This window comes from Balaenoptera physalus (assembly GCF_965194825.1).
Source record: "Balaenoptera physalus genome assembly, chromosome: 18".
NCBI lineage: Eukaryota > Metazoa > Chordata > Mammalia > Artiodactyla > Balaenopteridae > Balaenoptera > Balaenoptera physalus.
Window position 1 is genome coordinate 14,872,511 of NC_138899.1, and position 25,307 is coordinate 14,897,817.

At 45.2% G+C, this 25,307-nt stretch overlaps 1 protein-coding gene and 1 pseudogene across 4 annotated transcripts in view; one reads left to right on the plus strand and one right to left on the minus strand.

The window, feature by feature from the left end:
* The window catches only part of ABCC4 (ATP binding cassette subfamily C member 4 (PEL blood group)), a 218,850-nt gene that overhangs the window by 5,356 nt on the left and 188,187 nt on the right, over positions 1 to 25,307 (plus strand). Inside the window, exon 1 of one of the 3 annotated variants that reach the window (XM_082434598.1) lies at positions 18,969 to 19,261. The exons of the other annotated variants lie outside the window; for them this stretch is intronic. The gene's annotated coding sequence lies outside the window, so the exon portion shown is untranslated. Of the gene's footprint in view, positions 1 to 18,968; positions 19,262 to 25,307 lie in introns of those variants that run through there. 3 annotated transcript variants of the gene reach the window in all.
* On the minus strand, positions 2,234 to 3,697 carry LOC309647371 (PC4 and SFRS1-interacting protein pseudogene; annotated as a pseudogene). The gene has a single exon. The product of its transcript is annotated as a PC4 and SFRS1-interacting protein pseudogene (transcript).

Genomic DNA, 25,307 nt, shown 5'->3' on the forward strand with positions numbered 1-25,307 from the left:
TCCCCCAATGTGCTGACTCCCTTCCCTTTGTTGATCTGAAACAGACTGTCAGATATTTCTCCAGCAAAGATGGGTTTACTTGGGATCAGCAGAGAGTTGCAATTCAGGGTCTGCAGCCATGGCGAGCCATGTGTACGTCTCCAAAGGGCAGGGGAAGGAGAACTCTTACAGAGGGAAAAAGAGAGCTGCGAGGGCTGTTGACGTAAGCAGAGTCCATGGCTTTTCTTTCTCTTTTTTTTTTTTTAAAATAAATTTATTTATTTATTTATTTTGGCTGTGTTGGGTCTTTGTTGCTGTGCGAGGGCTTTCTCTAGTTGTGGCGAGTGTGGGCTTCTCATTGCGGTGGCTTCCCTCGTTGCGGAGCACAGGCTCTAGGCACGCGGGCTCTAGAGCGCAGGTTCAGTAGTTGTGGCACACGGGCTTAGTTGCTCCACGGCATGTGGGATCTTCCTAGACCAGGGCTCGAACCCGTGTCCCCTGTGTTGGCAGGCAGATTCTTAACCACTGCGCCACCAGGAAGCCCCTTGGCTTTTCATTGGCTGAGTCCTTGGCAGGAAAGAAGAGTCTGCTTGCCTTTGGGCTCTGTTATTTTTGCAGGCGTGAGAGCTCCCCCTCCTGGTCTCCCAACTATTTAATTGAGGTTTCTGTTCGTTAATTTTTTTACCCTTCCCTGTCTGTCTCCCAGGCTATGTCTGCCATGTGGGGTGTGGAACACCTTCATCCTAAATCTTGCCTGTAACTTTTTGATGGATCCAGGGAACCCTGTCCCTCTTACCATGAGGCTTTGCCATGGGTTTCCTCTTTGCGTAAGATAAGCCCTTTAAGTGTTTTCTGTGTTTCTGTGTCCACCACGGATAAAATAAAGGTGAATACCTGTAATGCAGTGGGAAGGTCTGGACTTAGGTGTGGATGGACTCAGGTCTTATCTTCGGCCCTGCAATTCTATGTAGCTACATGCAAGTGAATCTCAGCCTCCCCTGGCTTAAAATCGGGAGGCTGGAGATAATCTTAATTCAACTGACCCAGTCCAGAGTTACGGCCTCAGGTTGTTGGGGCCAGGGGATGCCTGAAGACAGGAAGGTAACTTTTAGGTCCGTTCAAAGATTATTCCTTTTAAGATCTCTTTATGTTAGGTAAATACCTAGGGATAACTGAAAATGGCAGGGGGTAAACTGAATCCTTTCTTCAGATGTTAACTCATGTTTTCCCATTTTCAGCAGTATTTCTGATGTGCTGTTAAAAATGCAGATGCAGGGCTCTTTCCCTCCCTGCCTCAAGGTATTCTGATGCTGGTAGGTGTGGAAGGGACCTGCATTTTAAGTTTATTCACAGCACTTGCATGCAATTAGTCGTCAGAGATGGAAACATCTAGATAACAATACACATAACCACTAACACCTATTGAATGCTTCCTCTGGGCTCAGAATCTTGCTCATTGTTTTTACTTTTTCAGACATTTTATTTATTTATTTTTGGCTGCGTTGGGTCTTGTTGCTGCCCGCTGGCTTTCTCTAGTTGTGGCCAGCGGGGACTGCTCTTCCTTGCAGTGCATGGGCTTCTCATTGCGGTGGCTTCTCTTATTGCAGAGCCCGGGCTCTAGGCACATGAGCTTCAGTAGCTGTGGCGCAGGCTCAGTAGTTGTGGTGCACGGGCTTAGTTGCTCCGTGGCATGTGGCATCTTCCCGGACCAGGGATCGAACCTGCGTCCCCTGCATTGGCGAGCGGATTCTGAACCACTGCGCCACCAGGGAAGTCCCTGTTTTTATTTTTTATTTATTTATTTTTAAAAAAACTTTATTTTAAAATTTTGGTTACAGTTTCATTTTTGTTTTCTTAACAAGTCTACTGTTTAATCTCTCAGGATTAAAAAACAATTATTAATCTTCTAAAGAACTGAACTACAGAGGAATGTCAAGGGAAGGGCACAACTGCCCCATTCTCTGGGGGTATAGTAGCTACTCCAGTTTAACACCTAGCTTCAAAACAAAATGAATTTTTATATTTTCTAAGTGAAATAATGTACAACCACCATCTTCATCTGAGCTTATTATAACTTTCAAACACAAAGCTTCATTTTAAGCTTGGTAAAAATCTTTTAACAGGAATGATGGCCGACCTTAATATGTAGTGTGTATCTTACAGGAAATGTTTTTTAACAGTCATAACACAGTAATAATGCCATTAATGAAGTCCTCAATTTAGAATCTGGAACATTCTTCCATCAAGGGGGGGGGAGGGGGAAATTCAGTCCAATGAGTCTGTCTCAAGATCTTCATCTCTTGTTTGCTCCACTTGTATTCTCTTTTCAGTAACTGGATTAATGCTTTGAGCCCAAAATGAGATATATTTTTTATTACTGTAGATTACATGTTGTTTGGTGCTCAGTTTCCATTTGTTCCTCTTGCTTGCGTTTTCTATCTGCTGCTTCTTATGTTGGCCTTTCAGCATATTCCTTCTATGAGCAGTCTGAAAGTTTCTTCCACCTTTTCTCTTCTTTTCACCTTCTTGATCATCTCCTTCCTCTTCAGAATCAGAGGTTGATGTAAGCCCTGTTTTAGCTAAATTTTTCCTTTTTGATTCAACTTCTTTTTTCCTCTCTTTTTTATCTGGCTCTTTTCTTGGCTTATCTTCTCCCTTCTGGCCCTCTTCATCCTTTTTAAGCTGCTTTTTAGGTTGTTTTTCCTCTTGCCCTTTTTTCTTACTTTTGTCTTCTTCAGTTACCATGTCACTCTCTGAAGGACAGGGCTGTTTTACCATTTTGGGTCTGCCTCTTGGTTTTGGAATCTTGACTTCTGTAGCTGCAGGTCGTCCTCTTTTAGGACCCACGTTTAGATTAACAGATGCTGTTGCTGTAGTCACTACACCTGCCTCCTCGGTTTCTACTTGTTTTTCTGCCTTTCTCTTTCTCCCTCTTCTGGCAGCTTTTGGAGTGGTTATGTCAACTGCTTTAGTCACATCCTCGTTGCTGGCTTTTTCTTCATGGTCAGTATCTTCCTTTGAAACACTAGTTTCTTTTTCTTCAACCTCAGATGAGGCATTTGATTGTTTAGTTGATGCCTGTTGACTTGAAAATTTCACTTTCGGATTGTTATCTATCTCCCATAAACCTTCATTAAAGCCTTTTCGTTTATTTGGTTTGCCGTACTTTTCCTTATTTTCTGAGTAAGGAAATATGTCCTTTGGGCCTAAAAAAGCAGTCTCATGAGTTCCAAAAAAGAAAATGCGTAGTTTGTTTGTGGGTGGTTTTACAGCTCCATCAGGAACTTCATCTACTCGAGCTGGCCAATGAGGATAACCTTTCATCTTGGCGAAGATGAGGTCCCCAGGTTTGAAATCGCGAGTCATATTTCGGGGGCGAGGCCGGGGGTCCGAGAGCACAGGGAGGAGGTGTGGCGGTGCGGACTGCGAGGGGATGCGGGAGGGCGGACGGCGGCCGAGGCTCCCGCGGCGGCGGGAGGGGGAGGATGCCTCGGGGTGTCCCGACGCGCCTGCCGGGGCCGCGGGCGCTGAGGCTGCGGTGGCGGGCCGGCCGCCTCTGCCCGCGTCCACGCAAGCCACCTGCGCCACCAGCTGCCGCAGAGGCGTCTCAACGGCTCCGAATAGCAACCGCCGCCGCCGCTGCCACCGCCGTCGCTGCGCTGCTCCCGCGCGGCTCCCGCTCGGCGCCCGCTAGCACTGGGACGGGACCAACTGCTCCTGTTTTTATTTTTAATGTCTCATTTAACCCTCAGACATTCCTATGAGTCAGTGAGGCAGGCATCCTACGAATGAGGAAATCCAGGTCCAGAGAGGAGCCTCATAGCTGGGAGGTCTGAAGGCCCCAGCTGGGACTCCACCCACATCCTCGGCACCGCCGGGAGGCTGGCAGTGCTCAGTGTCCTGTCTGCCTGGCTTTAGCTCCCACAGGTTGGGTGAATAACAAATGAATATGCTGACAGTTAAAACTCATGTTAGTGACTGAATATGCTCTTTACATAGGCATGCATCTGAAGCATGTTTTCCTACGTTCTGTTTGTTGTGCTGCTGCCCGAATTGCTGAGTGGGTTGTTGGCATCCTTATTCCTGCAGTTCTGAAGGCATCAACCTGTCAGTTCCCCTTGACTTCTTCAGCCTCATCTGCTGACATCAGATCCTGTTGATTCAACTTTAGACATGCCTTTGGAGTCATTCGTTCATTCAGCAGCTGTTTCCTGAGTGTGGATGTGTGGGATTCACAGGAAAGGGGACCACAAAGATGCCACCCTCCTGGAACTTGTGTCCCTCCCCGCCCCTGTTCCGTCCTCACCTAACAGTCTTGGCTTCACGTCCTCCCAACGGGTCTTCCTTCTACCGTTCTTTGCCCTAAAACAAATCCATGCCATCCGCCTGCTTAAAAATCTCTGCTTCCTCCTGCTCTCAAGAGTAATTCTTTAGCATGACGTTCAAGGATCCTTCAGAATCTCCTTTCTGAGCCTCATCTTTCATCATTTCTCACACAGCTGGACTCGTCTGATGAGTTGAGGCCGATCTTACAGCTATCCTGCCTTTGCAGGGCCGTCAGAGCCAGGCCTGGGGTCCTGCCTGGTGAAAGGCGGCTGCCGCTGAGGGAGCCGTTGCGTTACCGGGGCTGTGGGAGTAAATGCGGGATAGCAGGCCGATGCCCATGTTGTTTTCCCAGCACCACTGCCCGAGGCTCATTTATACAGCACTGAGTCCTCATCCAGGTCGGGTACAGTGGAGCAGTGCCCCATCTGAAGCCAGATTGCCTGGGCGTAGATCTGACCTCTGCAACTTACCTGGCCATCATACGCACCTCACAGGGTTGCGGAGAGCATTAAATGAACCAGACACTGGTGAAACATTTAGAACAGTGTCTGGCAGATAGTAAGCAGTAAATAAATATTCAAAGAGAGCCATGGCACCTTCTTGTTAGCAGTGGTAAGCTAACATTTTCGTTTGTAAATTGACACGGTCTATTTCCCAGATGGGTGTGTGCTGCAGCAGCGGTATGAATGAGGTGTGCACTGATTGATGCAGGGTTTTGAGGAGGGGTTGGACGGAGGAGGAGGGGACGCATCCCAGGCAGGAGACGGGCGCACGCAGGACGCAGAATTCTGTAGAAGGTAGTACGTCCTGAGAATAGAAAGACGTGTGCGGATGCCCCCCTCTCCCTTCTGGTGGTGTTTGCAGTTCCTCAAGGTCACCACACTCCTCCCCTATGTCATCCCTGCCGACTCTCAGACTTCTCTCATCCTTTCCCCTAGTCGTGTGCTCCTGATGCACATCTGTAGCCCGGCTGTGGTTTCTGACTTAGCTCCTTGTTCCATTTCCTGGTTTCATGGCCACTTCTGTGCTGACCTCTTCGTGTGGCTCGTCCCTACCTGGTCTTTTCCCGAAACCAGCTCCTGTCTGCCCTCCTTCCAACGTTATGAGATCAGAGGCTTGGAAGGGAGAGAGCTTCTAATCCATACTGAATACAGGAATCTCTTCCAGACATTGTGCAATGGGGAAATTTACTGCTCTTATGTCTTCATATTAAAATGCCAGAGTATGGTCTATTGAGCCAGTTTTCTTTCTGACGAATTTATACTCATCTGTGTCTCCTTTTATATTTTTTGGTCAACACAGGAATTTGACTCCCCATCTTCATTTGGGGGCCTTCTGGTATTCAGAGATGGGCTTTACGGACCCATTAAATCTTTTCAGAGAACTGTCTCCAGTTTCCATGCTGCCTTTTTAAGTGGCAGGGTTTTCAGGCCCTCTTCCATCTGGTTGAACTGAATGCTCTTTAGTAAGGTTTCTTTTTAGAATAAATTTATTTATTTATTTATCTATCTTTGGTTGCGTTGGGTCTTCGTTGCTGCGCACGGGCTTTCTCTGGTTGCGGCGAGCGGGGGCTACTCTTTGTTGTGGTGCGCGGGCTTCTCATTGTGGTGGCTTCTCTTGTTGTGGAGCACGGGCTCTAAGTGTGCGGGCTTTACTAGTTGTGGCACGTGGGCTCAGTAGTTGTGACTCATGGGTTCCAGAGCGCAGGCTCAGTAGTTGTGGCGCACGAGCTTAGTTGCTCCACCGCATGTGGGATCTTCCCGGACCAGGGCTCGAACCCGTGTCCCTTGCATTGGCAGGTGGATTCTTAACCACTGCACCACCAGGGAAGCCCCTGAATGCTCTTTAGTTTATCAACGTCTTTATTCTCATGTGGCATCTGGAACTGGACAGATTTGATCTGATCAGAGGTAGTGTTTTAACTAATTACTTAGACAATTTAACAAATAATTTGTGTGCTTGACGTGCTCCAGGTTATGTTCTAGACCACGTGTTGGCACACTGTGACCCACAGGTCAAATCCAGCCTACTATCTGCTTTTGTAAATGAAGTTTTATTGAAACACAGCCAGGCTCATTCATGAGCATGAATGTTGCAACAGATGCGAAGTTGCAACAGAGACTGTGACCTGCAAAGCCTAAAATGTTTATGATGTAGCTCTTTACAGAAAATGTTTGCTGCCCTGTTCTAGATGTTTGGGATATAGTAGTGAGCAAAAGAGGTAACAGTCCCTGCCTTCACGTAATTTAAGCTCTAGAAAAGGTGAATAAGTAACATATAGTATGTTAGATGGTTATGAGTGCTGAGAAGAGAATAACAAGACGGGGAAAGGGATCAGGAGTGTGTTTGGGGAAGGGAGGTGACAGTTTTAGGGGGACCCGGGGGAGCTTCACAGAGAAGACAACACACCAGAGACATGACCTGGAGGAGGTGATGGAGTGAGTTGTGCACATTCAGGGGGAAGGACAAGTGTAAGACAAGAGATGATGGGGACTCCGTTGGCCGTTGGAGGACTTGGGCTTCACTCTGAGTGGATGGAGTCTACTGAAAAGTTTTGAGAAGAGGTGTGACATGATTTGCTCAGGATTTAGTAAGGTCACTCTGGCAGCTGTACGGGAAGTCAACTAAAGAAAGTTATGGGCAGAAATGGGGAGACTGGCAGGAGATTTCACAGTAGTTCAGGCCAGAGATGATAGTGGCTTTGACCAGGATGGAAGGAGTGGCAGTGGTGAGTAGTAGCTGGGTTCAGGGAAGAGCTTATTTAAAGGTGGAGCTGTGGGAGAGGTGGTTGGCTTTGATGGTGGCACTTGAGAGGAAGTGACTTTCAAGGTTATCTCTGTGGATTTGGCCTGAGCACCTGCAAGGATGGAGTCACCATTAAATGAAATGCTGAAGCCTGCAAGAGGAATGGGTTGGAGAAGACCGGGAGTTTGGTCTTGGCCGAGTTAAGTTTGAGATGTCTGGTACACGTGGGAGAGGTTGAGCAGGTCATGAGTCAAGGGCTCAGAGAAGAAGTCTGAGCTGGAGATAAAATTTGGGCGTCATCAGCAACGCATACAGTTGAGATGTATTGGACCCATGGTCAACTGACTTCACAGTGCATCCCCATACAAACTTCTATTTTATCTGGTTTTAAGTTCATTTATTTTGTTGATGTCAAAGTTCAGCGTCTCATTGTTGCCTGTAGAAAGTGCTTTGAAAACTTTTGTTGTCTTTACTTGAGAAAGGACAGGTCCTGGGACTGTCCTCCAGGTTGTGGCCAATCTGCTAATGAACTCCATGGGCAGTGGGTGAACTTGACACGCAGGTATCAGGAGAGGTTGGGAGTTCAGAGGTCTCTTATCTACTGGGTAGTTATTCTGAAACCCTACAAAGAGAAGACTTGAGGTTAGTTTGACATGATTTCCTCTTAATGATTGCAGGCTGGCTCTTGGTGCTGCCTTTCCTAAATACACTTGGAAATTACCTTCTTCAAACAGTTGTTGGCATGTATTATCTGTTAAACTTGCTAGCTCTGTTTTATCTTAAGTTCCTGCTATTGAGTGTACAGCAGTTTCTCAGCCCTCAGTATGATTGAATCAACTGGGCAGCCCTAAAATTTGAATGCCTGGTCCCTCCGGTTAGGCCAATTTGAATCATCATCTCAGGGCATGGAACCCAGGTATCAATAATTTTTAAAAGGTTCCCTACAAATTTCTGATGGACAGTGAAGACCAAGAACCCCTGATTAAAAACAGTTTCCAAAGGTCAGACATTTTTCTGTGCAAATTTTCGTTTTTGTGGCTGGGGGTTCTGGTCTGCCCTCACCTGCACCCCCTTTTCTAAGTTCCTCTCAAAGCAGGAGAACAACTGGCTTGTTCATCCCTGTGGGCACTCAGCAAGGTGTTGTGGAGGAAGGGAGCTTCCTATGTGTGGGGATCTTAGATATACTTGGTCCTTGGGTCCTTGTAGTAAACCCTTGTTGAACCTGGTTTTGTCCTCATTTTACCAAAGCAGGACAATTGAGGAGCTCAGAGTTGAGTCAGGACGACAAATTCCAGAGAATGAGCTATGGTATCTATGTTGCTGTGTTTTATTTCCTCACCCTGGGCAGACAAGAATGCCTGGATTGATTGAGCCTACAAGGGTAATTGAGTGGAAATCTCACACTTGTCAACAAAAAGCTCCTGAGCATAAAATTGCTCACCCAATAAATTGCTTTTATTTGCAGACCCTTATTGGTGTGTTTTGTTGGTCAGGATGTGACTGAGATTACGTGATAAACCCAGTTGGCTACTTCTTTTAACTTCTATTGAAGGGATTCTTCAACTAGGCAGTGTGCACTCTTTTCTCTCTCTGTAAATATAGAAAGGTGTCTGTCCTGTTTTTTTTGGCTGTGTTGGGTCATTGCTGCGCGGGGGCTGCTCTTCGTTGTGGTGCGCGGGCTTCTCATTGTCGTGGGTTCTCTTGTTGCAGAGCACGGGCTCTAGGCGTGTGGGCTTCAGTAGTTGTGGCACGTGGGCTCAGTAGTTGTGGTTCGCAGGCTCTAGAGCGCAGGCTCAGTAGTTGTGGCACACGGGCTTAGCTGCTCCGCAGCATGTGGGATCTTCCCCGGGCCCGGGTTCGAACCCGTGTCCCCTGCATTGGCAGGCAGATTCTTAACCACTGCACCACCAGGAAAGTCCTATCATGTCTTTTTATTGCTTTAAATGATCAAGTGTTATTTAAGTCTTTTATTCATTTGTGACTTAAAAAAGAAAAAAACTATATTGTTAGCTCTTCAAGGGCAGAAACTAGTGTCTTTGGCATCTCTCAGTGCCTAGCTGAGCATCTTGCCCTTAATAGGTTTATTCAGTGATTGTAAATTACTTTAGTCTTAATCTGAGTTTTTCTAACTTGGAGTTGTTGACACCTCCGTCTTAGATCGGAGCAAGCTGAGTATAAGGAGAGAGCATCAGACTGGAGCCAGGGGTCCTAGTCCGGGATCTTACTAGCTGTGTGACCTTAGGCAAAACACTTAACCACTCTGGGCTTTGGTACCCTCTTCTAGAAGCTGGCAAAATTAAACCTACTCACAATGTGTTCTAAAAATTAGATTTTAGATTTAGTACAATGAACGAATAAAGTTCCATATACTTATTTTTCTCCCCCACTTCCAATCAAGCAGGGCAAGGCAGCAGGGAAGTAATGTGGGAAGTAGTGCAGTGTATAATATCCATCTCTGATGAATGGAGAAGTGACCCGTTAGTAACTGTCCCACAGAAATTAAGATATATGAAAAAAAGCTACAAAGGGGAATGTAATTTATACTCAGAACTGGGCTGCTGTCTGTCGAAGCATTTTGAAAATTATAAGGTGGTGTTGCTACATCTGCCAGAAGTCTTCTGGAAAGCAATTTCTCAGCAGAGCAATGTGGCCAAGACTGCCCAAGTCAACTTCTGGCAGCTTCCCTCTTTCATAAACAGCGCCAACGCCTTGATCTTGGACTTCTAGCTGGCAAAGCTGTGAGAGAATAAATTTCTCTTGTCTAAGTCACCCTGTGTGTGCTACTTTGTTAGCCTGAGCACGTGAGCAACTCCCGTTTCCCACGGAGGGCTTGGTTGGAGTTAGTGCCACTGGTCATTGATCAGAGCTGCTTTGTATTGTGGTAGTTTGTCCCGTTAGACTGGCCTCACCAAGGATTCTGACCCCACAAGCCTTACCCTCTACTCCATCTGCTTATTATAGACCTGCCCTCACATATTTTTTTGAGTTGAATTCAGGTATAAATTCCTAAGTCTTCAAACATACATGTAGCCAATCTTCATAAACCCTTCAAGTGCTGTACTTGGGAGGGGAGAGTGCATTCTGTCCCTGGGCAGGCAGGCTGGGCATTGCAAGTATAATTTATTGCTCTAGAAATTAGATTACTCATTGTTGCTGTTAGTTCCCCCAGCACGAGGTGGGGACATCTTTGGCATAAGGCTGTCTATCCAGTGTAAGCTCTTCTGTTCTTTTGGGCTATGAGGTAACTCAGACTCATGCTCTAAACTTTCTCTTTTTCATCTACATGAAAGTTTCCCAAATTATTTTTTGCTTTTGGGAAAACCCCATACAAGTCCGTAGTGTATCTGATATTAATAGTCGAAAAAAGATGGCTCTGTTGTTCTCAGGCGAACTCAAAATCCTTTCTTCTCCCCCCTTAGAATATGATGTAGTCCTAGTTTTTCCTTCAACAAATATTTTAAAGAGAAGAGTAGTCCCTTTGAGTAAGCCAAATTAGGATTCCTCTTCTCCCTCCCTCCTCCCTCCCTTCCTCTCTTGAGTGGATTTTGGTCATCTCTGCTAGGAGCCGCTCAGAAAGTAAAGTCTTTTGAAGGGAAATTCCAGACGCTTCATGGGGAGGGATTCCTATAAGGGGGAGACACATTTTCTAAGAAACCCTTCCAGGAAGGATGAGGTGCAGCAGGAAGGAATCCCACAGGGCAGCCAACTCACAAACAGAAAGGGAATTAGCTGCCTTTGATTTCTGGGAACTGGCCTTTTTATTTAGGGCAGAGCAAAGTGAGTAAGCAGCAGCTACCGCTGAATGCGAGTCGTGCAGAAGGTGGTATATGGGGTGGGGGAGGGTTGTGTTGGAGAGATTGAACTCAGCCTGCAAACTGCAGATGAACCCGAGGCCGGCTGAGCCGTGCTGACTCCGGGTCATCTCAGGCTGACTCTCTGGGAAAGTCTGATTACTCTGAGAAGCTGGTGACAGGCGAACCCCTGGCCCAGGCAGCTTGAAGAAAACGCCGCGCAGGGTCACGCAGACAGAGCCGCTGTGGTTTAAAGCCACTGTGCGGTTTCCTCCCTCTCACATGTTTAGGCTGCGTTCCTGGCAAGGATTTCAAGGCCCTAAGAGGTGCACATGAGCGCCGCTGCAGCGCCCCGTGCGTGGAAGGACCCACGGCGCCGAGCGTGGTGGAGAAGGTGGACCTGAGTGAGGCCGCCCTAAGTCCTGCCTTCCGGGGGCAGGAAGCACGCTGCGCCGCCGCTGGCCCGAGGTCTTACTCCACGCTTCCTGCCGCCTTCTGGGCTCCCTCCCTCGGGCCTCTTTCTGCCTCCTGGTCCTGCCTTCTCCGGTGTTCTCTGCTTTATTTTTCTCTCTGCTCCCCTCCCCTCCGTCCTCAGAAAGTTGGCCCCGTCTGCTGAGTTCCACAGAAAACCATGTGCAGTGACGCTGGGTGGTCTTTGAAGGCGGGGACTGAGGGTTACCAGGGGACCTCGCGCCGCCCGCCTCCATCCGCCTCTCAGCTGCCCTCGCTCTCCGCTCTCCAAAGCAAGAGGCGCATCCTCTGCGCAGCCACGCTGAGCGCTCCAGGACCCGCCGGGGCTCTTCGGAATACTTCCCGACCTTAAGCAACGACCTTAAGCAAATTCCGGTAATGCCAGGTGCAGTGCTACCGCAACCATGGCTAACGTTTGTAAAAGCCCGGCCAAGGGCAGCCGCGTTCCTTGCCTCCAGCTGAGGAAACTCAGGTGCGGAGAGGTCAAACAGTTTTGTGCCCAAAGCAACACAACTTTGTAAATGGGGAGGGGGTGGTATTGTCGCAGCTTCAGATGTTGCAAGTCCGGTGCCAGAGGTCCTTGGAAGGCAGAGGAGGAGGAGGAAGACTTACACTGAGCTTGAGGAGCTGGTGGGATCTCAGAATAGAACCAGGTGGTGCTGGTAAAACTACATTTTACCTTAGTTTGTGCAGAATTTCTTTTTTTAAATCCCTTAAGAAGTGCACCTCCAAAAGCATATCGCACTACAAATGATGGCTTCTTTGCTAGGTTTAGCAATCTGGCGTTTATGTCCAAGTCCAGTCTTTCTTTCTTTTTTTTTTTAAACGTCTTTTTTTTAATTTTTATTTATTTTTTTAATTTATTTTTTATTTTTTTAAAATTAATTAATTAATTTATTTATGGCTGTGTTGGGTCTTCGTTTCTGTGCTAGGGCTTTCTCTAGTTGTGGCAAGTGGGGCCACTCTTCATCGCGGTGCGCGGGCCTCTCACTATCGCGGCCTCTCTTGTTGCGGAGCACAGCTCCAGACGCGCAGGCTCAGTAATTGTGGCTCACGGGCCCAGTTGCTCCGCGGCATGTGGGATCTTCCCAGACCAGGGCTCGAACCCGTGTCCCCTGCACTGGCAGGCAGATTCTTAACCACTGCGCCACCAGGGAAGCCCCCAGTCTTTATTTCTGAAGTGTCCCCTGATTCCCGATGGACTTTAGCATTTGGCTTGATTGTAGACAAAAGGGTTTGTGTTCTTTATATCCTGGTCTTCTGACAGGCCAGGATCCTAGTGTTGTTGCGCTTGCATTTTTTATTTTGTTTTTGTTTTAAATTTTGTTTATTTATTTTATTTATTTTTTTGGCCGGGTGACGCAGCTTCTGGGATCTTAGTTCCCTGACCAGGGATTGAACCCAGGCCCTCTGCAGTAAGAGTGCAGAGTCCTAACCACTGGACCGCCAGGGAATTCCTGCATCTTTTTATTTTGGAAGGAAATGATTTGGTCTAGCAGCCTCCCTCCTGCTCTTCCCCCCAAAAAAGGGGAAAAAAACATACCTTGATTTGATATGAAATCAGATTAATAGTAAAACTTTTCATTGCCTGAGGTTGTAGAGCTGTTCTAAGTATTTTTTTGAATTTTATTTATTTATTTTATACAGCGGATTCTTATTAGTTACCTAGTTTATACATAATAGTGTATGTATGTCAATCCTAACCTCCCAATTCATCCTACCACCCCCCTGCCCCGCCCCACTTTCCCTTCTTGGTGTCCATACATTTGTTCTCTACATCTGTGTCTCTAGTTCTGCCTTGCAAACCGGTTCATCTGTACCATTTTTCTAGATTCCACATATATGCGTTAATATACGATATTTGTTTTTCTCTTTCTGACTTACTTCACTCTGTGTGACAGACTCTAGATCCATCCACGTCTCTACAAGTGACCCAATTTCGTTCTTTATTTATGGCTGAGTAATATTCCATTGTATATATGTACCACAACTTCTTTATCCATTCATCTGTCGATGGGCATTTAGCTTGCTTGCGTGACCTGGCTATTGTAAACAGTGCTGCAGTGAACATTGGGGTGCATGTGTCTTTTTGAATTGTGGTTTTCTCTGGGTATATGCCCAGTAGTGGGATTGCTGGGTCATATGGTAATTCTATTCTTAGTTTTTTAAGGAACCTCCATACTGTTCTCCATAGTGGCTGTATCTATTTACATTCCCACCAACAGTGCAAGAAGGTTCCCTTTACTCCACACCCTCTCCAGCATTTGTTGTTTGTAGGTTTTCTGATGATGGCCATTCTGACTGGTGTGAGGTAATACCTCATTCTAGTTTTAATTTGCATTTCTCTAATAATTAGGGATGTTGAGCAGCTTTTCATTTGCCTCTTGGCCATCTGTATGTCTTCTTTGGAGAAATGTCTATTTAGATCATCTGCCCATTTTTGGATTGGGTTGCTTTTTTTTTTAATATTGAGCTGCATGAGCGGTTTATATATTTTGGAGATTAATCCTTTGTCCGATGATTCGTTTGCAAATATTTTCTCCCATTCTGAGGGTTGTCTTTTCATCTTGTTTATAGTTTAGTGCTGTGCAAAAGCCTTTAAGTTTCATTAGGTCCCATTTATTTTTGTTTTTATTTCCATTCCTCTACGAGGTGGGTCAAAAAAGATCTTGCTGTGATTTAGGTCAAAGGACGTTCTTCCTATGTTTCCCTCTAAGAGTTTTATAGTGTCCAGTCTTACATTTAGGTCTTTAATCCATTTTGAGTTTATTTTTGTGTATGGTGTTAGCGAGTGTTCTCATTTCATTCTTTTTTCTTCTTTTTTACAATTTTATTATTTTATTTTATTATTTATTTTTTGGCTGCGTTAGGTCTTCATTGTGGTGTGTGGGCTTCTCACTGCGGTGGCTTCTCTTGCTGCAGAGCATGGGCTCTAGGCGTGCGGGCTTCAGTAGTTGTGGCTTGTGGGCTCTAGAGCGCAGGCTCAGTAGTTGTGGTGCATGGGCTTAGTTGCTCCGCGGCATGTGGGATCTTCCCGGACCAGGGCTCGAACCCGTGTCCCCTGCATTGGCAGGCGGATTCTCAACCACTGCACCACTAGGGAAGTCCTAATTTCATTTTTTTACATGTAGCTGCCCAGTTTTCCCAGCACCACTTATTGAAGAGACTGTCTTTTCTCCATTGTATAGCCTTGCCTCCTTTGTCATAGATTAGTTGACCATAGGTGTGTGGGTTTATCTCTGGGCTTTCTATCTTGTTCCGTTGATCTGTGTTTCTGTTTTTGTGCCAGTACCATATTGTCTTGATTACTGTAGCTTTGTAGTATAGACTGAAGTCAGGGAGTCAGATTCCTCCAGCTCCGTTTTTTTCCCTCAAGACCGCTTTGGCTATTCAGGGTCTTTTGTGTCTCCGTACAAATTTTAAGATTTTTTGTTCTAGTTCTGTAAAAAATGCCATTGGTAATTTGATAGAGATTGCATTGAATCTGTAGATTGCTTTGGGTAGTAGAGTCATTTTCACAATGTTGATTCTTCCAATCCACGAACATGATATGTCTCTCCATCTGTTGGTATCATCTTTAATTTCTTTCATCAGTGTCTTATAGTTTTCTGCATACAGGTCTTTTGTCTCCCTAGGTAGGTTTATTCCTAGGTATTTTATTCTTTTTGTTACAATGGTAAATGGGAGTGTTTCCTTAATTTCTCTTTCAGATTTTTCATCATTAGTGTATAGGAATGGAAGAGATTTCTGTGCATTAATTTTGTATCCTGCAGCTTTACCAGATTCATTGATTAGCTCTAGTAGTTTTCTGGTGGCATTTTTAGGATTCTCTATGTATAGTATCATGTCATCTGCCAACAGTGACAGTTTTACTTCTTCTTTTCCAAGTTGTATTCCTTTTATTTCTTTTTCTTCTCTGACTGCCGTGGCTAGGACTTCCAGAAATATGTTGAATAATAGTGGCGAGAGTGGACATCCTTGTCTTGTTCCGGATCTTAGAGGAAATGCTTTCAGTTTTCCACCATTGAGAATGATGTTTGCTGTGCATTTGTCATATATGCCCTTTATTATGTTGAAGTAGGTTCCCTCTATGCTCACTTTCTGGAGAGTTTTTATCATAAATGCGTGTTGAAGTTTGTCGAAAGCTTTTTCTGCCTCTATTGAGATGATCATATGGTTTTTCTTCTTCATTTTAATATGGTGTATCACATTGATTGATTTGCGTATATTGAAGAATCCTTGCATCCCTGGGATAAATCCCACTTGATTATGGTGTATGATCCTTTTAATGTGTTGTTGGATTCTGTTTGCTAGTATTTTGTTGAGGATTTTTGCATCTATATTCATCAGTGATATTGGCCTGTAATTTTCTTTTTTTATAGTATCTTTGTCTGGTTTTGGTATCAGGGTGATGGTGGCCTCGTAGAATGAGTTTGGGAGTGTTCCTTCCTCTGCAATTTTTTGGAAGAGTTTGAGAAGGATGGGTGTTAGCTCTTCTCTAAATATTTGATAGAATTCACCTGGGAAGCCATCTGGTCCTGGATTTTGTTTGTTGGAAGATTTTTAATCACAGTTTCAATTTAAGTGCTTGTGATTGGTCTGTTCATATTTTCTATTTCTTCCTGGTTCAGTCTTGGAAGGCTATACCTTTCTAAGAATTCGTCCATTTCTTCCAGGTTGGGTGCATATATATTTGTAATCGTTATATCTTCTTCTTGAATTGATCCCTTGATCATTATGTAGTGTCCTTCCTTGTTTCCTGTAACATTCTTTAGTTTAGAGTCTATTTTATCTGAAATGAGTATTGCTATATCAGCTTTCTTTTGTTTTCCATTTGCATGGAATATCTTTGTCCATCCCCTCACTTTCAGTCTGTATGTGTCCCTAGGTCTGAAGTTGGTCTCTTGTGGAGAGCATATATACGGGTCTTGTTTTTGTATCCATTCAGTGAGCCTGTGTCTTTTGGTTGGAGCATTTAATCCATTCACATTTAAGGTAATTATTGATATGTTTGTTCGTATTACCATTTTCTTAATTGTTTTGGGGTTGTTTCTGCAGGTCCTTTTCTTCTCTTGTGTTTCCCACTTAGAGAAGTTCCTTTAGCCTTTGTTGTAGAGCTGGTTTGGTGATACTGAATTCTCTTAGCTTTTGCTTGTCTGTAAAGCTTTTGATTTCTCTGTCGAATCTGAATGAGATCCTTGTTGGCTAGAGTAATCTTGGTTATAGGTTCTTCCCTTTCATCACTTTAAATATATCATGCCACTCCCTTCTGGCTTGTAAAGTTTCTGCTGAGAGATCAGCTGTTAACCTTCTGGGAGTTCCCTTGTATGTTATTTGTCATTTTTCCCTTGTTGCTTTTAATAATTTTTCTTTGTCTTTAATTTTTTGTCAGTTTGATTACTGTGTGTCTCGGCATGTTTCTCCTTGGGTTTATCCTCCCTGAGAGTGTCTGTGCTTCCTGGACTTGGGTGGCTATTTCCTTTCCCATGTTAGGGAAGTTTTCGACTATAATCTCTACAAATATTTTCTCGGGTCCTTTCTGTTTTCTCCTTCTGGGCCCTCTATAATGCGAATGTTGTTGCGTTTAATGTTGTCCCAGAGGTCTCTTAGGCTGCCTTCATTTCTTTTCATTCTTTTTGCTTTATTGTGTTCCATGGCAGTGAATTACACCATTCTGTCTTCCAGGTCACTTATCCGTTCTCCTGCCTCAGTTATCCTGCTACTGATTCCTTCTAGTGTATTTTTCATTTCAGTTATTGTATTGTTCATCTCTGTTTGTTCTTTAATTCTTCTAGGTCTTTGTTAAACATTTCTTCCATCTTCTCGATATTTGCCTCCATTGTTTTTCTGAGGTCCTGGATCATCTTCACTATCATTATTCTGAATTCTTTTTCTGGAAGATTGCCTATCTCCACTTCATTTCCTTGTTTTTCTGGGGTTTTATCTTGTTCCTTCATCTGGAACATAGTCCTCTGCCTTTCCATTTTGTCTGTCTTTCTGTGATTGTGGTTTTCATTCCACAGGCTGCAGGGTTGTAGTTCTTCTAGCTTCTGCTTTCTGCCCTCTGGTGGATGAGGCTATCTAAGAGGCTTGTGCAAGCTTCCTGATGGGAGGGACTGGTGGTGGGTAGAGCTGGGTGTTGCTCTGGTGGGCAGAGCTCAGGAAAACTTTAATCTGCTTGTCTGCTGATGGGTGGGGCTGGGTTCCCTCCCTATTGGTTGTTTGGCCTGAGGCGACTTTGTGTGTGCCCTCCAAGAGTAGAGTCTCTTTCCCCCAGACCTGTCGAAGTCCTGCAATCAAATCCCGCTAGCCTTCAAAGTCTGATTGTCTAGGAATTCCTCCTCCCATTGCCAGAGCCCCAGGTTGGAAATCCTGACCTAGGGCTCAGAACCTTCACTCCAGTGGGTGGACTTCTGTGGTATAATCGTTCTCCAGTTTGTGATTTGATTTTATTGTGATTGCACCCCTCCTACTGTCTCATTGCAGCTTCTCCTTTGTCTTTGGATCAGGGGTATCTTTTTTCGGTGAGTTCCAGTGTCTTCCTGTTGATGACTGTCTAGCAGTTAGTTGTGATTCCAGTGCTCTTGCAAGAGGGAGTGAGCGCACAACCTTCTACTCTGCCATCTTGAACCAATCTGCCTCTAAGTCTGTTTTTTAAAAAAATTTTTCTTTTCGCCTGTATCAGGTGGCTCACCTGTTGGTTTGCCCAGGATGGTCCTGGTTTACATCACTTATCGCATTGTGATTATTAACAGCACCCCGTTTTACTCCTAGGAGTATCTTAGGTTGGGTGATAAATAATATGATCACTCTAATGGAGCTAAGGTCATCTTCCTTAAAATGTGCCCCTCCCCCTTGCCGTGGAGTATGGGCAGGAACTGTGGACAGAGTAATGCTAATAAACTTTTTAGTATTTGCTGAAGTTTTACCAAGAGTAATGTTTAGTGAAAACCTATTACTGTAATTATCCCCACTTGAGCGGGTATCCCCCTAAGATAACCCCTGACCTGTGATATGTACATGAGAGTGATGGCTGTGAAAGCTACAGGGAGAGTATGTCCTCCTGGAGGTGGCATCTGGCAGGCTGGGTGGGTGGGCGTCTGGGTTGCTTGGTCCCAGCCGGTTGTGGGACCTGGGGGAATGTTGACAGTCTTGGGACTGGAGAGACAGTACCTAAAGGGGTCTCCTGAAGGTGTGTGCTAGTCTAGCCAGTGAAGGTGCTTAGCTCAGGCAGAGAGAGCCAGCTGAATAGGAAGCCGAGGCGAGGGGACCATGAGCGGCCGGGCAGCAGGGAAGTCCTGGGTCGGGTGGAGAGGCTGGCAGGCCCCCAGCTGACCCAGACCTTCACCGTCTTAGCTAGCTTAGACGACAAGCTGATTGTAGTGCTTTTGTAGTGGGTTGGGAGGAAGAGTGGGCCAAGGGCTCCGAGGGGCCTGGTGGCTCCCTGTGCCCTTGGGCTCTGCGGAGGCTGAGGAAGCTGGATTCTCAGCCCTGATGGAAGGACACTGTGTCTGAGGTGGGGCTTAGTAAGTGAGTTTGAACTCTGTGGTGACCGTCCTGGCTTATTACCAGCGGTGTCATCTCGATCTCGGTCCAGTTCCAATCCGAGCCAGTCTCTTTTTTTCTTTTCTTTTTTTTTTTTAAATTTGGCCACGCCACTTGGCTTGTGGGACCTTAGTTCCACCACGAGGGATTGAACCCACACCCTCCGCTGTGAAAGCGCTGATTCCCAACCACTGGACGGGCAGGGAATTCCCCCAAGCCACTTTCTTTATTTGCCAATTTAACATATTAGTATTAACCTTGTGGGGTGGATGGGAGAAGATTTTAGCCACGTTTGCTTTTGCTGCTTTCCTCTGGGACCTGCCTGAAGCCCAGCTGCCTCTCCCAGGTTCCCCGATACCCTCCCTTCTACAGGACATTCTTTTATGATCTCTGCTGAATTAGAGGCAAGTACTTAGTATTTCAGGATTTTTCTGAGAGTGCTTTAGGCCTTTGGCTTCTGACTCGCTGTTCTCTTTGCTTGGAACACGAGGACCCTGCTCTCGTCCTTCGAGTCTTGGTCCACACCTGGCCTCCTCGGTGAGCTCGGCCTCCTCACGCCATCTGAAGCGGCTGCCCCCACCCTCAGCCGTGTCTCCCTCTTTTTATTTTCCGTCTGGTCATTATCATTGTTCTGGACCTATCTTTTTAATTTGATTATCGTCCTTCTTCCCTTCCCGAATGTGAGCTCCATAAAAAAGACTGTATCTGAGGTCTAGAACCTAGAAAAGTGCCTGTTACACGATGGGTGCTTAAGCGTTAATTCGAATTAATGTTATGATTCTGGTTTCCCTATAGTCCTGTTGTTGAGATTCCTGGTGAAAAAAGTGGGTTTGTGTGTTTCATCCTTTTGTATTAATAAAGGGGTTATGCATATGCTGTCGTTTGGGGGCTGCTTCCCTGGGGATTGAGGGAGGAAGATCTCATTTGGCTCTGGCCTCTTTGGAGGGAGAAAGAGGGAGCGGCCCTTCCTCTGCTCTTGGGTTACACAGCAGGGTCCTGGGGCCCTTTCACTGTTCTTAACCCTTTGCGGGGTGTGTGTGGGGTGGTCTCTCTTACCTGTGTCCCTCCATCCTTCTGATGAGGTGCAGGTGACCTCCATGAGGGGTGGGGAGTAGAGAGGCTTGTGAGAGGGAATCAGATTCCCTTGAAAATGGCATTCCAGTCACAGGGGCTGGTTTAGGGCTGTGGGGAAACAGGACAGCCTGGAGCCAAGGTGACAGGCCATCTTAAAGTGTCTCCTACAAAGCATTCTCTTTGCTGACAAAGCCTGTTTGTGTTGTTTTCAGTTGCTTTTTTCCCGCCTCTGCAAGCTTATAGGAAACTTTTTTTTTTTTTAAAGCAAATGGAGAAGGTACCAAAATTATTAAGTAAGCTGTTTTAGCCTGTCCTAGGATTCACTAGGGAGTTTCGTCTCCTATCAAATAAGCCCCTTAACAGACCACTTACAGAGGCTTTTCACAAGATGTTTTTGTTCTTTCTGAATATGCAGCTATTCAAGCTGAGGGTTGGTATGTTCATAATTGACCTAATGCTTCAAAGAATGAACTGGTTTAGCTGGAATTTTCCGAAAGTCTGTCCTAGTGATTTAGTATTGCCCAGATAGAAAGTGTATAATTTATAATTAGCTTTTCCCCCTGAACTCTGAGTAATAGGCAGAAAGCCTATTACATTTTAAACTGGATTATCATTTTGGACAGCTCTTCTCAGTGTTATGTAAAGAATTCCCCATTCCAGGTCTGGAGTCTCTGCTGAGAGCTCTAAACAGTTGCCTAGAAGAAAGATGGACAGAATAGTCATAAAGGAGGACTGACCTGGTGTGGAAGAGTGGTTTTATGTTCACAGCCAGCGTGGGCACTGGGGATTTTTCCATCACGCCTTCTGCCTCAGGGCTGTTGGGCCTTCTATGTTTTGTTTATGGAGCTGAAGCAATCTCTCAGTTATTAGTTCATGGATAATTACCAGAAATATGAACTCAAGGACTTCTCCGGTGGTGCAGTGGTTAAGAATCCGCCCGCCAATGCAGGGGACACGGGTTCGAGCCCTGGTCCTGGAAGATCCCACGTGCCGCAGAGCAACTAAGCCCGTGCGCCACAACTACTCAGCCTGCACTCTAGAGCCTGCAAGCCACAACTACTGAGCCTGCGAGCCACAACTACTGAGTCCACGGCACCTAGAGCCCGTGCTCTGCAACAAGAGAAGCCACCGCAATGAGAAGCCCACGCACCACAATGAAGAGTAACCCCCGCTCGCCGCAATGAGAGAAAAGCCTGCACGCAGCAACGAAGACCCAGTGCAGCCAAAAATAAATAAATAAATAAATAAATAAAAAGTAATGTGTGGTCTCTATGCACTTACTAAAAAAAAAAAAATGAACTCAAATTATTACTTTTTTTTTTTAACCCTTTACCTTTTCTCCTAATCATGTAGGGTGGTGACATAAAAATTAAATGAAAAAATAGGCTCACCTACTTTATTAGTTATTCTGTTTACTTGGAGGAAAATCATAGCTGTGTCATCAACTGCCCTTTCTCTTCAAACCTCATACCATTTGCCAAGAAATAATTGTGAATTGTAGGACAACCTAGGCCAGAGGTTGAAGTCTCTGTCAGAGTGTTCCTATGGGGCCTTAAATATTTAAAAATTAGTCACCTTGCTGTATGATGATACAGAAGAATCTGATGGCCAGGCCTGAGGAGAAAGAAGTTTGGGCAGAAACATGAAGAGCTGAAGCAGATTGTTAAGAAAATCCTGGAGCCAGCTTCAAGAGGCATTGGAGAGAACAAGAGGGTCAATGGTACTATACCAAAGTCTTAGGGTCCTCAACTCTCTCAGTGGAACAGAAGGAAACGCACCAAATGCCGCCTCATTGAACATGGTGAGTTTAATTTTAACTTTCTGCATTTCCGATGACATCCTCTGGGGAATCGAAGGCACAACTGAGTCTGATCGGTGGGCCTGAAGAGTCATGACCCCAAGGGAAGGGACCAGTAACAAAAGGAAGCAATAACAGGGGATGCTCTTCAGGACTTCACACCTAAGCCAAGTTGACAGAGCTACAGTGAGGCCGGGCAAGATGGACTTGCACCCTGAAATTCACATCAGTGTTGAAGGGAGCCCTAGACGGTCAATGCTGAAAGAATCATCAGAAAAAGAGAATGTCTAAAAATTAGAACTGTGCTGTGTGGAGACTTTGGGAAAAAATAGTTTGGAAGTTTTGGGGAGATTCCAAATAAATAGGAACCTTGTTCTGAGTAAATTGTTTTCGAGTTAGAGATAAATGATTGCAATAGATGCATCTTCCTGATTTTTTTGGGTGGCAAAATATCTGTTGTTCTTGTCCTTTTTGGGGACATAAAATAAATGGGGTCACAAATTAGGCATATGTGTGTTTTTGTGTTAAGTAGCAAGTATTTACGTTTGCCCAGAACATACTTTGCATTATATGTTAGGTGCTTTGGGGAAATGAAAACAGTAAAGACAGCCTGTGGCCTCGTGGGACCACTAAAGGTAGAGGGGATTGATTTAGATTTCATGTTTGACTGTGAAATTTGTGGCAGTTTCAACAGTGCCAGGCTGGAAGGTGCTTTCTTCCCTGGCTGTGAAAGGTTTTTCCTAAGTACATAAACATTATAAGTTAGATGCCCTGAACTCTAGAATGTTTTTTCCAAGGAAGTTGTCTCTGGTCCCTGAGATTAAGCAGCCTGCGCCTCTTTGAGTTCATCCAGTAATTTAGATTTCTCATGAATTCCCCTTCAGATGGCTCTTTCTTAGAGTTAGTAGGCAGAGGCTTGCGATGGGAGTTCTTGGGGGGTGAGGGGGAGGATCGGAGCTTCCTGGATGTTCAGCCTGTTTCCCAGGCTTTGGTTTAATGGTGATTGCAGGCGGAGGGAATCCCATTCCCCGCTTCTGGTTTCATGCAAAGCCATGTCACACTCTGTGCCCTGATACATTGTGTGCCCAATGTCTGTTACGTGCATAGCAAAAGAACATGAAGTTAGGTAAACTTCACCCTAGACCCAAGGAGGTTCCACTGCAAAACAGAGCGTCTCAAAGTATCATGGGGTTACTGCCAAGTTCTCATCTGCTTCTTGCAAATTTTGGACAAACACAGTGTACAAAAGGTTACAAAACCTTTATAAACACTGGACTGCTAGTATGTTGAGGGCTGAGGTGATGCAAATATTTGCCGAGATTTTATATAGACAAATAGTCTGTTAATGATAGCTGTGGTCTCAGGGAGTAAACAATTTCTACATGGACTTCTGCGTAAGAACAGGAGTTCTGGTGGGCCCTGTGTGTGAACCCAAGGCCCACGTGTGACCTTCTTGTCCTCTTGTCCTCTACTGCCAGGCCAGCTGTCGCTATTCGTGTGCTGTGGAGATCCCACTGTTGACAGCCCTGTCCTCTGACTCGGGGTGGCAGATACTGTTTTTAATAGAACCCAGGCAGCTTGTATCACGTTACACATACTAAAGTAGTCTGTCTGCAGCTGTCCCTGGATTCATTTACTAGCTGCACTTTGAGACTGGAGTTAATCATAGGTCAGAGTTAAACTTTGTCATGGGTCAGGAGAGAAAGGCCAGCTGGCTATTCCTGGTTGGGTCGTTTTTGGTGTGTCTTCTACTGCTCATCGTTTGACTGCCATCTCTGAGTCATCAGAAACGAGAACCTCTTTGGTGGGTGTCTGCCTAGAGCCTCGCTGGTCTGCAGACCAGCAGTATCGCCATCACGTGGAGCTGGGGAGAAACGTGGTCTCAGGTCCTGCCACAGACTTAGTGAATCAGAATTTGTATTTGACCAGAATCTCCAGGTGATTCGAATGCACGGGTCTAGGCCACGCTCCTGTTGTCTTCTGCTTTGTCGAAGCTGGGTTGCTACCTCATCCAGGTTCTGACGGTGGAAGAGAAGAGCGTGGAGGAGGTGTGCTCATGGTTTTAAGGCCTGGATCCTGTGTGTGAGTGGCACACAGCCCTTCTCCTGTCTCCCGTGCCACACGGTCTCACCTAACTGCAGCGGGGCTAGGAAATAGTCTGAACATGTGCCAGGAATAAGAGAAGGAAGGAGCAGACTCACGAATGGGCCAAGTGATGGATTAGGTGAGCTGTGGATGGAGTTCAGCTGTTAATATTATTCCCACCTTTCCTTTTGTTACTCCTTTATTCTTTGTTTTTCATTAATCATTACATTAATTAAAATATTTTAAAAGTATACTCATTGCTGATTAGAGAAAAAGATATTAATTTTATTTCTAACCACAGATAACACCAATATTAACTGTTGGGTGACTCACTTTTATAGAGAAAATAACCCAGCATCTAAGACCTATGTACAGATGTGGATTTACCCCCAGTCTTCCTTCTTTTCTCTCATGATGGAAAATGACAAGCATATACAGAAGCAGAAGGAGTTGCATAATGAACCCCTGAGCACTCATCTGTGAAGTGTCAACAAGTGTACCACCTCATGGCTAATCTTGCCTCGACTCACTTCTGACTCACTTCCTGTGCTGGATGTGAAGTGTCCATTTTTTTGCATGTCTGATGAGTGAAGAATGGTGTTATGGGCTGAATTGCGTCCCTGCAAAACTTAGGTGTTGAAACCCCAGTGCCCAGTACGTCAGAAAGTGACTGTATTTGGACACTGGGCCTTTAAAGAGGTGATTAAGCGAAAATTAAGACATTAGGGTGGGCCCTAACCCAATATGACTGGTGTCCTTGTAAGAAGAGAAAAATTGGACCCTGAAAGAGACACTGGGGATGCACATACACACAGAGGAAAAGGGCCTGTGAGGAGACACAGAAAGAAGGTGGCCGTCTGCAAGCCAAGGAGAGAGACCTCAGAGGAAACCAACCCTGCTGACACCTTAATCTTGGACTTTTAGCCTCCAGAAATGTGAGAAATTTCTGTTGTTTAAGCCACCCAGTCTGTGGCATTTTGTTGTAGCAGCCCTAGCAAACTAATACAAATGATATACCATTGCTCTTTCCTTTTTTTTTTTTAAAAGGAAGAGCACCAAAACCCACTTTTGTTAATGTCACCGTGTATATTTGTTATGTAATTTTCACAAGTCTTTGTAGGAAAGTGTCAGTATGATTATATATACACATACACACCTGTTAAATTATCTATTGAAATCACATGGTACATCTTGTCACTTCACAATTTTTTTACTCTTTGTGTCATACAACAGGCACAGAATATTATATAAACAAAGGCATAGCTTTAGAGAACTGTTGTAAAGTGAACACCCTGTAACCACCATCCAGATTATGAAATAAGGTTCTGCCAGCTTCCCCTTCCACCTTCAAGTATCCTGTCCCAGTCACAAGCCCTTGCCTTTCCTCAGAAAGAATTAAAGGTCAACTTCAAACTCTTCAGTGTCTATATTTCTTTTAAATCTTCATCGGTATACCTGTAGTGTATTCATTTTTTTAGAGTTTTAATTAGTCT